This window comes from Nicotiana attenuata, unplaced genomic scaffold (assembly GCF_001879085.1).
Source record: "Nicotiana attenuata strain UT unplaced genomic scaffold, NIATTr2, whole genome shotgun sequence".
NCBI classification, from domain to species: Eukaryota; Viridiplantae; Streptophyta; class Magnoliopsida; order Solanales; family Solanaceae; genus Nicotiana; species Nicotiana attenuata.
This window is the reverse complement of record NW_017671969.1, coordinates 175351-188502: the sequence shown is the minus strand read 5'-3', so window position 1 is coordinate 188502 and position 13152 is coordinate 175351.

Genomic DNA, 13152 nt, shown 5'->3' with positions numbered 1-13152 from the left:
CAATGCAACTAGCTCACCATGCCGTTCGCCGCTTGGGGGATGGATGTCATTGGACCTATCGAGATCGCCGCATCAAATGGGCACAAGTTCATACTAGTGGCGATTGATTATTTCACCAAATGCGTTGAAGCAGCATCATATAAGGCGGTAACCAAGAAGGTTGTGACAGACTTCGTTCGCGACCGTATCATTTGCCGGTTCGGCGTCCCAGAGTCAATCATCACTAACAATGGTTCCAATCTCAACAGTGATCTAATAAAAGCAATGTGTGAAACCTTCAAGATCAAGCACAAGAATTCTACAGCCTACAGGCCTCAGATGAATGGAGCCGTAGAAGGGCCAATAAGAACATTAAGAAGATACTAAGGAAAATGATAGTGAAACACAAGCGATGGCATGAGAAGTTATCATTCGCTCTACTGGGATACCATACCACAGTCCGCACATCGACTGGGGCGACACCCTATATGTTGGTTTACGGTACTGAGGCAGTCATCCCAGCCGAGGTAGAAATTCCCTCCCTGAGAATTATGCAGGAAGCATAACTTGAAGATGCAGAATGGGTAAAAATTCGCTACGAGCAATTAGCCCTTATAGACGGAAAAAGACTGAATGCAGTTTGCCATGGTCAGCTTTATCAGAATAGAATGACCAGAGATTTCAACAAGAGAGTCAGACCAAGATAGTTCGCGCCAGGGCAGTTAGTACTGAAAAAGAGTTTTCCGCATCAAGATGAAGCCAAAGGGAAATTCTCTCCCAACTGGCAAGGTCCGTACATGGTTCACCGGATTCTAACCGGGGGAGCCCTCATACTCGCAGAGATGGATGGAGAAGTCTGGCCAAAGCCAATTAATTCAGATGCAGTCAAACGCTATTATGTGTAATCATTATGATTTCTGTATGAAGTAATTTGAACTATGCCTGACCTGATTCCCGTTTAAGAGGGGATACGTAGGCAGCCCTATGGGTTCGGTCACAATTCAATAAAATTTTCATTTCCCCCCACAACTGGAAACTGGGGCAGAATTTTGAGGAGGACCCTCAAAATTCCAAAGTTGATCTCCACCAATCACCGCGCGCAGCCGTCAGAGGCACCGGTCCAGTAAACTGGGGCAGAATTTTGAGGAGGACCCTCAAAATTCCGGAGCAAAAGAGATGAACCGTGTCGCAGTCGTTGGTTCATCTAAAAACGTTTTATCTATTACGTATTTACATCATATTTTATTATTTTACTAAATCATGCATAAGTACTATCAGAACAGCTTTGTCAGCAACGCTACCCCAATGAAAGCAAGAGCCGAGTAGGACGAGCGCAGTCCGCGGGAAGACGAACAAACCTTCCCCCTTGACAAAACTCACAATCTTTCTTTGAATACAGGTACCCCAAGACATAGAATCATCGGATACGGTTACAAACTCATACTTTTCAGGAATACAACTCCCAGAATCATTACCTATTTTTAAGTGTTACTCGCACGCAACACCCCCAGCAGCCACAGTGACAATCAACTAGCAGCTATCGTCTCTCAGCTAGAAATTTTGTCACTCTTCACCTCTATTCTCGCACACTGCATAAGGCTACTTTTCTGCCTTTCGAGACTAAGCATTGTCTCCATCTGCATTCTTGCATTGCATAAGGCTACTTTTCTGCCTTTCGAGACTAACCATTGTCTCCATCTGCATTCTCTGCATTGCATAAGGCTACTTTTCTGCCTTCTGAGACTAAGCATTGTCTCCATCTGCATTTTCTTGCATTGCATAAGGCTACTTTTCTGCCTTCCGAGACTAAGCACTGTCTCCATCTGCATTCTATGCATTGCATAAGGCTACCTTTCTGCCTTCCGAGGTTAAGCTCTACCTCCATCCTGCATTTTTCTTGCATTGCATAAGGCTACCTTTCTGCCTTCCGAGGTTAAGCTCTACCTCCATCCTGCATTTTTCTTGCATTGCATAAGGCTACCTTTCTGCCTTCCGAGACTAAGAATTGTCTCCATCTGTCGGCTGAAATATCGCCAATTTTATTTAAATCCTGTCGGCTGAAATATCGCCAATTTTATTTAAACCCTGCACGGCTAAAAGATCGCCAATTTTATTTAAATCCTGCATGGCTGAAATATCGCCGACTTTATTTAAATCTCTACATGGCTGAAATATCGCCAACTTTATTCAAATCTTTGCATGGCTGAAATATCGCCAACTGCATTTAAATCTCTATATCGGCTGAAAGATCGCCAGTTTATATCTAATCATTATCGGCTGAAATATCGCCAACTTTATTTTAATCCTTGTCGGCTGAAATAGCGCCATTTATATTTATGCCTTACATCGGCTGAAATATCGCCATTTACATTTCTTCTTTACATCGGCTGAAATATCGCCATTTACATTTCTTCTTTATATCAGCTGAAACATCGCCAGCTTTATTTAAATTTCTGTCGGCTGAAATATCGCCATTTACATTTCTTCTTCACATCGGCTGAAATATCGCCAAATCCTGCATTTCATGGGCTGAAATATCGCCAAATCCTGCATTTCATGGGCTGAAATATCGCCAAATCCTGCATTTCATGGGCTGAAATATCGCCAAATTGCCCGAGAACGCCATGCCATGGCCCGAGGACCCCGCTTTATATTCTGCACACCATTATTCAAAGGCATCATGGTTCGGAGGCACCATCATCATAGCCCAAGAACATCATTTCATGGCCTGCGAATCCCTTATTATGCGCTTCATGGTCCAGGACATCATGGTCTGAGGACGTCGACAACCGTCCAAAGACAACATTCATGGTCCAAAGGGAACTTGCATCACGTTTAAATTTATGCACAGTACGTTGTATTGCTCACTTGCAGGTATGCCGGCTAGCAACGGCCATCTCAACAGAAGCGATCTCGCTCCAGTTCCCGCAACCTATCAGATTTCAGCTACAACCTAAACATTGCGTCCGTCCTTTTCAAAACTCTATTGGCATATTCTGTCGATGGACCCCGAACTACATATGGCCTGATTCCTGTAAAACCAGGGATATGTAGGCAGCTCAAGAGCCAGAGCTCGGTCGAAATTCTATGCAAATCACCTCTTTCGGTCAAAATTGGCCATCCTATCTTTACCCGATAACTCTTTCATCCTTCCTGGGTAAAGAGGGACAGCTGTTGATACCCAATTTTTCCCTAGATATTTTTATAATATAAATACTTTCAAAATAACATACGTGTGCATACATAAGCACACCCAAGAGTTTTGGTACTTTTTCCAAAATTTAAATGATTTTTTAAACCAATTTATTGCCTATTTTAATACCACAAAATCCAATAATTATTCTCCAAATTATCATTTTGGTGAATAACTTATTTCATTCTCATATTTACACCAGAATATAATTAAGGTGATTTTTGTACATTTTTACAAATTTATTTGGTATTTTTAAAGCTAAATTGCCTGTAATTGCAATTATAGCCTATTTTACGGTTAATAGCATTTTATAACTACAAAAATTATTTCCAGTATTTTTAAATTAATATTTATATAGTATTTGTTGGTCCAGTATTTTTAATTTGCTTTTGAAATCATTATTATTATTTTTTATAAAATAAAAAGGGAAAAATTGGCTATTTAACACTTAGCCTATTTCTATTTCAATAACAGCCCTTCCCCCTTTCAATTGTAGCCTTAATCTGGCCCAATTCCGCCCCCAAATTAAACGACCCAATTCCTAAAATACCCAACACACGACCCGTTCTCAAACCGGCCCGGTTTTCTTTTAAACTCCAAGCCGTTGATCATTTTGATCAACGACTGATATCCTTCCTTTCCTTTTTTAATCACCTAACCCCTCAAACCCTACCTCATTTGCATAGAGACGCCGCCTCTAACTCCCTTCGTCTCCCTCAAACCCTCTCTAGCCTCTCCGAAACCCTAATCACCTCCTACTTTATCTCACCTCGTTTCCCCCGGAATCCATGGCATCTCATGCCATAGATGGCTTGTACTCACCCTCTCTCACCCCTAAGCCTGAGCTACTCGAAGTTTGGAAGCTTGACCTTGATGGTCCTCTCTCAGATCTGTAGATCCAGGGTTCTCCGGCCACGCTCCGGCATGTTCAAGCACTGGAAGCTTGATTCCTGACCGTTTCGACTCAGGATCTGATCTTGTTCTTCCAAGCCTTTCTCGTTTCTAGGGTTTCTCTGAAACCCTAAGCCATTCGAGGTTCTTTCACCATTATTTGTTTAGATCTGTACTATGTCTATGCTTTTCTTGACATTTTGAGTGTTTTCCCAAAAAGTTTTTGTCAAAATCGTTTCTCTCCGATTTTTAGGGTTTCCGCAAGGATTTTTGAAAAAATCTTTCTGATCCTTTTCTTCTTTGCTTTATGTGTGTTTGTTTATACCTTGCTTGTATGATTTCCTTTATTTTTAAGCATATATGGTCTTTTACCCTTTACTTTTCTCCTGTTAATTTCTGCTATGTTTTCATTACTCTTCTGCAATATACGCCTACCGTTAAAGTTATTTTTGACTATGCTCATGTTCCTACATGCTTCATCTCCTTGTGTTCAAGTTTGCACTGTTTCTTTCCTTCTGAACTCGTTTATGTTCTGAGTTTCTCGAATATGTTCTTCATGATTTTTTCTTTCCTTTGTTGTTCAAGCATGCTGTCATGACGCTTTTGTTGAGACTCTGAAAAACAAACAACCTGCTTTCCCACTTCATGTCTGATTCAATTTTGAAACCCTAGGGTTTTTGGGGTTTCCTTTGACGATGTGGATTTTTGTGTTCGAGTTAAGGCTCCACTTGGGAACCCTGAATACTCAGACTCACTAGGAGTCTGCAAATTGAACATGTATCTCTTTGCTTATGATTCTGAACTTCTCCTCGATTCAACTCTGTTCTAAATAATTTGACTTTCTCTTCTTGATTTACATGATTGTGAGTTTTATATATAAGAACTCTTCTTTCAAAAAGGTTTTGACAGCTACTTGATTGATCTTGGACTCTTTATGTTGCTGGGCATGACCACCAGCTTGCCTTGGCATCCCTTATATCCCTCTACTACACTTACGCTTGTTCCTAGACTCTAAGTTCTGCCCCCCTCCAATGAGCCTTGCCTTGGGACCTTGAGCTCCCTCTGAACTTGGACATTGGAGGGCTGGCCCTTCCACACTGCACTTTCATTCAGTTCTGATATCTGGGTGTGAGCATTGCCTGGAGTTCTTGAAATTTCTTGGAACTTTGACACATCCCGGATAAGAGAAAGGCTTTGGAACCTGATCCTGGCAGTTGGCTCATATCATATTGTTAGACCTTGGGTTTGAATTAGGCTCCTTGGATGCAGCTTAAGAGTTCTGATTGTAATTTTATTTCCAGTTTTTGATTCGTCTTGGTCAGTAATAAAATTTTGTAATAACCTCTGGGGTGATTAGTGAAAAGGGAAGGGTAACCATGCATGCAAAGGGGTAGATATCATGCTCATAGGGAATTACCACATTTCTGTACTCATGTATCTTGCCTACAGCTTTGCACATTTATGCATCCACGTAGATACCATGTCTCTAGGTTTATACATCCACGTAGATACCATGTCTATAGGTTTATGCATCCACATAGATATCGTGTCTATAGGTTTATGCATCCATATAGACACCATGTCTATACGAATTTCGCATCTCCATATGGATACCACGCCTATAAGTAACCAGAAATCCAGACTCTATGCATGCATTGTTCACTAGGCAAACTTATTTATAGGATTAAAAACTAACAATACTCAGATACCATGCTTATAGTATTTCAACGCTTTCGCTACGCCTATAAAAAGTGTTTAAATTAACGACGCTAGAAAGCATGCCTATAGGAATTATCAATCAAATCTGAATCACTCGTTTTAAGATTCGCATTAATTACAGAACTCGCATCATTCTGTTAAAACTGGCAACTCTCTTAATCAGTTTTGTTTCGTTATTCCTGAAACCAGTAGATGCCATGCCTATAAGCCATCACGTAGGCAAACAAGTATGTAGTTAATTAATTGCACTGGTCTTCGATAAGTTGCAGCCAGGCGAGCCTAATGCGAACTTCTTGCCTGAAAATATGTAATGAACCAGCCTGCCTAACGTTAAGCATAATTTCGACCTAATCGGTACATGTAAGACATGCTAAACTACATGATTTTCTGTGATTAAAGGACGTTTATCTGAGCCTTAATTGTTTTGTGCTCCCATAACTGCTATCATGTGTTTTGTTTGACGCCTTAGTATTTTAACCTTTTTAAACCTCTAAAAAGCCAAGCTTCTTCCCTTTAGGATTAGTAGTCCTAAAATCCTCCAGGACTGATAGGTGGGACGGGTAATAGTATGCAATAAGTAAACGAGACTATTTCGCGCTTAATACCTTAACGGGGTGGGAAGGGTAGACATGGAGATGATAATCACACGATAACACTACGCGTACAATTGACTACCGGTGTTGTGTGGATGATCCATGTGATTTATAAACCTAGGGCCCCTTTTCTTATACAACTTTGTTTAATATCAATAAAATCCTCTCTTTTCCACTACTCAAAACCCTCCTTAATTTTACTGCATTATACCTTTTCTTCCAGATTTTTCTTCTTTGTTTATTCAATGTATTGATTAATTTTTTGCGTTTAGTCCCCCTTTTAAACAAATTGTAGGTCATTTAGACCTTGATCCTACATACTTGTCACGTATTTATTTGCAACCCTTATGTGTAAAATCCTTTGTGTATCTATTTGCATTAAAGTCACAACATAGCATGGCCGGGAACCACACTAGTGGATCTTTAGGGGTGCCTAACACCTTCCCCTTGAGATAATTTCTAGCCCTTACCCGAACTCTGGTTTTCCAACTCAAAAACCCTTCTTAGTGTCCTAATTCAGTCAATCATTAGGTGGCGACTCTTAAATTCCAAAAACCCAATTCCCAAACGGGAATAGAGTTGTCTTTCCGAATGTCGTAAAACCCGATTTCGCGAGAAAAAGGGGGCGTCGACACCAGCCCCCATTCCCCTTCCTTTACAAGTTCCCCTTCCCTTTCCTCTGCCAACTCCTATTCCTAGTGATCTCCTTATGCCTCTCCCCATAGAAGTATTATTTCTAACTCTTGTATTATCTTGACACAAGGAAGAAGGAACACTAGAATGTTGGGTACTAGGTTGTCTCATTGGCATTGCTTCAGTAGTTGTACTAGATTGTTGAGTAGCAGGTTGACTGATTGGTGTTGCTTCAACTGTTGTTCTTGATTTTTCTTGAGTCTATAAGTAACAAAAAAATGTTAGAAGACAAAGGTTACCAAGTAAGTAGATCAATAAAAATAACAAAGGACATACCCCAGATTTGCACCCTTTTTTATTGTGGCCAATTTGGTGGCAGTTAGAACATGTCATCTTGGCTTCTTTCTTTGATGCATTTCCCCATTTCATTTTTATTGGTTCTTTCTCTTACATCTCTTGGGTCTACCAGGCATTGGTTTAACTTCAGGTGGCTCGACTAGCGGGTTATTTGATTCAGGCCGGGATTGGTTGAATGAAGTACTTATAAGCATTCAAGTATGAGATAATGCACAAAATATATGGGTACAGGGTATACCCCTCAATACAACTACATGTTTTCCTAACCATGTCAACAATGAACCTATACACCCCTTCCTCAATTTCAATGCCAATATCAGCATTCCACATCACTTTTAATCTCCTACCAACTTCTTTATTTTCTTCTAAAGCTAACATTGCCATGGGTGAAATGTCAACGATCCAAGTTTCGGCAAATTTGATCATATTCCCATGACTATTCATTATCTTATGTCTAAAGTCATCAAGCATACTAATTACTAATTTATGCCTAGGACCCACAATCCAAGATTTAAATGTCTCACACATGTTACTTTGAACAACAACACACCTAATAGTTTCACTAAAGTAAGCCCTACATCAGTACTCTTTATCATAACTAAGTAGAGATTCACAAATGTTATGCCCAAGTTTATCCAAGTGTTCAAATTCTTCTTTCAATTTTACCTCAAAACTGGCCTTAGCACATCTCTAGAAAGCTTTTATTCTTGCTTCACCTCTCCATATTTTTTGCCAGTTTGCCCAAATATGTCTTGCACACATCCTCCTTTCAGCATTAGGAAGTAATTCTTAAACAGTTGGAACAAGACCCTTACAGACATAAAAAAAAGGAAACAGAATAAAATAAGCAATAGAAAGCATGTCCAAGCAACAGAAATGAAATAAGCAATAGAAAGCATGTTTAGTATTGTACCTTTTGCATGTCAAAATAAAATAAGCAATAGAAAGCATGTCCAAGCAACAGAAATGAAATAAGCAATAGAAAGCATGTTTAGTATAGTACCTTTTGCATGTCAGACATTATTATTAATCCATATCCTAGACCAAGCTCCAAATCTTGAATGAGATTACTTAAGAACCAACTCCAAGAATGTTTAGTTTCTTGGTCAAATATTGCCCATGCTATTAGGTACATTTGCTGATTCCCATTCTTTCCAATAGCAACTAGCAGTTCACCTTTGCAAGCCCCATTCAAGAAACAACCATCCAACCCTATGATCCTCCTACAACCTTCTAACCATCCCTTCTTCAATGCATCAAAACCGACATAAAAATACTTGAACAAATATTTCTCAGGTTGTGTCTCATTATCAATTATGACCCAACAAGAAGTCCAGCGATTTGTACTCTTAATCATATCAGCGTAGTCCAGCGGCCTTGAAAACTGAAGAGCCCAGTCACCCATGAACTTACTAATAATACCTATTTTTTTCCCTATAACACACCGATCTTCCCACCTACAACCCCAATTTTTTTCTAATTGTTTCTTGCAGCTTATACACTATAATATCACGTTGAGAGATTGTTCTGTCCTTGAACTTCCTAACAACATATTTGGCTAAGCATAACTTGTTATTGTTCTTTGTATTACATTTATGGGCTGGATAGTATTTTTTTCACCGTGAAATCTCCTGAATCTTAATCAACACTAGCATACAGTTCCCAATTACACAACTTTCCTTTACATTTTACCCTTACACTATGTGATTCATTGGGTCTTAGAGTTAATTGAACCTTCTCCTGAATAGCATAGTCATCTACAACTTGTCTAAAGCTTTGCACATTTTCAAGTATCATATCTAATACAAATAAAGCATACTTGGAAGAATCATCATACATTAGCTTTTTGCTTTTTCTTCTGGAAGGTAAACCAATACCTGGTTGTGCAAGAACGTCTAAATCTTCACTACTGTCTTCACTAGCATCATCTGATGAGTCAATAAAGTCTTCATAACCACCCAACTTTCCAACAAATCCGTCTTTCTTGTTAATCCCTAGATCCTCAAATCCGTTATCTACCCCAGCTTCCCCAAGCTCCACTTCTTGAATGACATTGGCTATTCTCTATTTTTTGGGTTTTTCTTTCACTTATCTTTTTTCTTTCTAGCAGTCTCTCTAAAAGCCCTCAATTCTTGATCAATTTCACTATCATCTTCATCGGTAATATTTTCTAAGTTATCTTCTTCAAAGTCTTCATTATCACTACTAGCTTCATCATTTTTTACCTCCCCCTCAACCCCAGCTACCTCAATTAAGGTCATATTTATAGCACCCTCAAGCTGTGTTGCCCTAGAATTAACCCCGCCTTCTACATTAATTGTTTCTTGGTCCATTTCATCAACCAGTGATCCTACAACACTGCCAGCAGGGACCCCTTCTTCCACCATGACATGTTTCATATACAAGTCAATAATGGACCCAGTACGAAGTCTATAACAATATTATATAGTTGGTTGTCAGTTTCCAATGCAACAAATGAATACTAGTGGGGTCTTTAACATAAAAGCCTTCAATTTAATCATACCCAATATCCTTAGTGTAACATTTCATCTCGTTCAGAGAGAAATGGTCTTTATCGATAGTAAAGTGACACGCCCGAACCTGGGGGCGAGACCGGCACCTGGTGCCTCACTTATGCTTGTGTACCAACTTACGACTAAGGGACTCTGAGCATATGTTGTCATACTTTGGCCATGGGCCACATTGCAAGACAACTGCGATTGCTGACTAAATATTAACATAAAGCTGGGTCGACAAGGCCGTCGTACTTACTGCAGCTGACAGCCCAACCAAATATACATACAAGGTCTACAAGCCCATCATACTGCACTAATTGACAGAATATTCTACAAGCCACTACTGATGGATATACTGTGATCGGAATAGGGCCCCGACCTACTCATAACGTATATACATATATAAACAAGATGTACATAAAGCTCCAAAACCCGGCAACTCCTAAGAGCATGGAGCTTACCGATCAAGCTGAACTTGGGAAATACCTAATGAGGAGATCTACCGGCCTGTCTAAACCTGCACGCATGAAATGCAGCGCCCCCAGAAAAAGGGAAGTCAGTACAAAATAATGTACTGAGTATGTAAGGCAATATACAGAAAGCTAAAACTGAACTGATAATATAATAACTGAAAGTAACTGGAGTGAAAGATAATTTGAAGATATGCCCCCTACTGATATTGACTCAACTCTCTCAATATTTTAAGTAAAATAGTTGCCCGGCCCATAAGGCTCAGTATATATATATAACTACACTGCGTAGTAGGCTCGCTCATAGGCTCTTGGCCATACTAGACTCTGTATCTCGACCAATCGGGCTCGCTCACAGGCGCTCGGCCATAGTAGTGTGACGACCCAAAGGGGTCATCACTTGTTTCTTACCCATTCCGTACTTCTGAGGCCTTGAAAAGCTCATCTAGGGTCGGTCGATTTGCGTGCACAGTCCGGGCGCGTAGCCGGAAGACTTAAATATGAATTCTGTGAGAAAAACGCTAAATTTTAATATTAGAATGACTAAGTTAGACTTCGGCCAACATTTTGGGTAAACGGACCCAGACCCATAATTTGACGGTCCCGGAGGGTCCGTAGAAAAATATGGGACTTGGGCATATGCCCGGAATCGAATTCCTAGGTCCCAAGCCCGAGAAATAAATTTTTGTGTGAAATTGTTTTCTGGAAATAATTAAGGAAATTGGAAATGAAATTTGATTAGAAGACTATGGTATCGGGCTCGTATTTTGGTTCTGGCGCCCGGTACAAGTCTTATATATGATTTAAGCACTTTCTATAAAGTTCGATTGAGAACGGACGTCGATTGACCTGTTTCGGACTTAAAATGGGAATTTAATGTTCTATGAAAAATTTGGAAGAAATCATGAGCTTTGACGTTTGATTTGATGTATATGATGTTATTTTGGCGATTTGATCGCACGGATAAGTCCGTAGGATGTTTTTGAGGTGGTGTGTATGTTAGGTTTGGAGCTCCGAGGGCTCGGGTGAGTTTCGAGTAGGTTCCGGGATGCCTTGGGCTTAAAATACCAGATGTTGCAGGTTCAGAAAAATATTGCAGGCTCTGAACCCACCAGCGCGGCCGTGGTCGCCTTTGCGCGGTCCGCGGTTGGTGCTGCGGCCGCGATCGCCTTTGCACGGTCCGCGGTGGGTGCAGCGCGGCCGCGGTCGTCTTCGCGTGGTCCGCGTAGGGGACTTCAGAGATCAGCAGGTCTTAGTAGGTCAGCGCGGCCGCGATCCGCGCAGGGGACTTCCGAAGGGTATAAATAAACGGGAATTTCAGTCATTTTTTTCACTTTTCAAAAACCCAAAACATAAGAGGCGATTTTCCCAACAATTCTCCTTCTTCAAAACGATTGATAAGTGATTCTAACTCATTTTCTTCACTCCTTAACATCTTTTAACATAATTTCAACTTCAAATCAAAGATTTTAATGGGGAAATTTGGGTATGTTGGGTAGAACCTAGGTTTTGCTAAAATTGGGGATTTGGACCTCAATTTGAGGTCCGATTTTGAAACAAATTACATATTTGGGTTCGTGGGGGAATGGGTAACCGGATTTTAGTTTGAACCCGGGTTTTGACCACGTTGGCCTGAGGGGTGTTTTGGTCATTTTACATAAACTCACGTCTTAGCTTTAAATTATATAGTGGAATCAGTTGCTTGAGATGTTATTTACGAAATGTAATTGAAATGAATAGATTTGGGCCATTTGGAGTCGGATACTCGTGGCAAAGGTGTGGTTTCGAGTTGATTTTGGAGCCGGCTTGAGGTAAGTGGCTTGCCTAACCTTGTGTAGGGGACCTTTCCCCCTTAGGACATGATATTTGGTAATTGAATGCCTTGTACGTGAGGTGACGAGCGCGTACTAGAGCTAATTGTTGAAAGTCCGGCTTTTTTACTTTAAATATTTAGACTGAGTTTCCTTCCTATCTGCTTTATTCTACTTGTAATTATAGCCTGTGTTAGTTTAGAAAAGCATGCTTAGCTGACCTAAATTGCCTATTTACTTAAGTTGCCTTGATTGTACTACGTGAAGCATGTTAGGCTAGAATTACCCGTTGCCTTGTATTCTTGAACTCTAGCTCTGAATATCTTCTTGTTGTGGCTGCGTATTTACATTGGGACTACGGATGTGGGATTCCGGTAGCTCCCCCCCCCCCCCTCTTGTTTGTTTACTTTGGGACTGCGGGTTAGATTCCCGATAGATCCCCTGCATATTTACTTTGGGACTATGGGTTAGATTCCCGATAGATCCCCCCTGCACATTTGTAGTTGGACTACGGGACGGTATCCCGGTAGATACTTTCGAATATATATACATATAATGGACTACGGGACAGTATCCCGGGATATCCACTGGACAGTTGATAAAAGGACTACAGGACGGTATCCTGGGAGATCCTCATTGTTACTATTAGTATTGAGCTGTACGTATTCCGTGTTTACTCCGTTCCTTGTGTAATTGTTATTGCTTTGTTTAGCCTGTCTTATTCCATTGCCATACTCATTACTACTGCCTGTTTTCATATTGTTAATTCATATTATATTGTTTAACCTCAGTAAGGCCCTGACCTTCCTCGTCACTACCCAATCGAGGTTAGGCTTGGCACTTACTGAGTACCGCTGTGGTGTGCTCATACCCTCTCTGCGCATGTTTTTCATGTGCAGATCCAGGTAGCTCTACCCAGGCGTATCACTCTCGAGGCGGAGAGATCTAGCAGAGTTTTCGTGGTACATCTGCCGCGTCCGCAGACCAGGA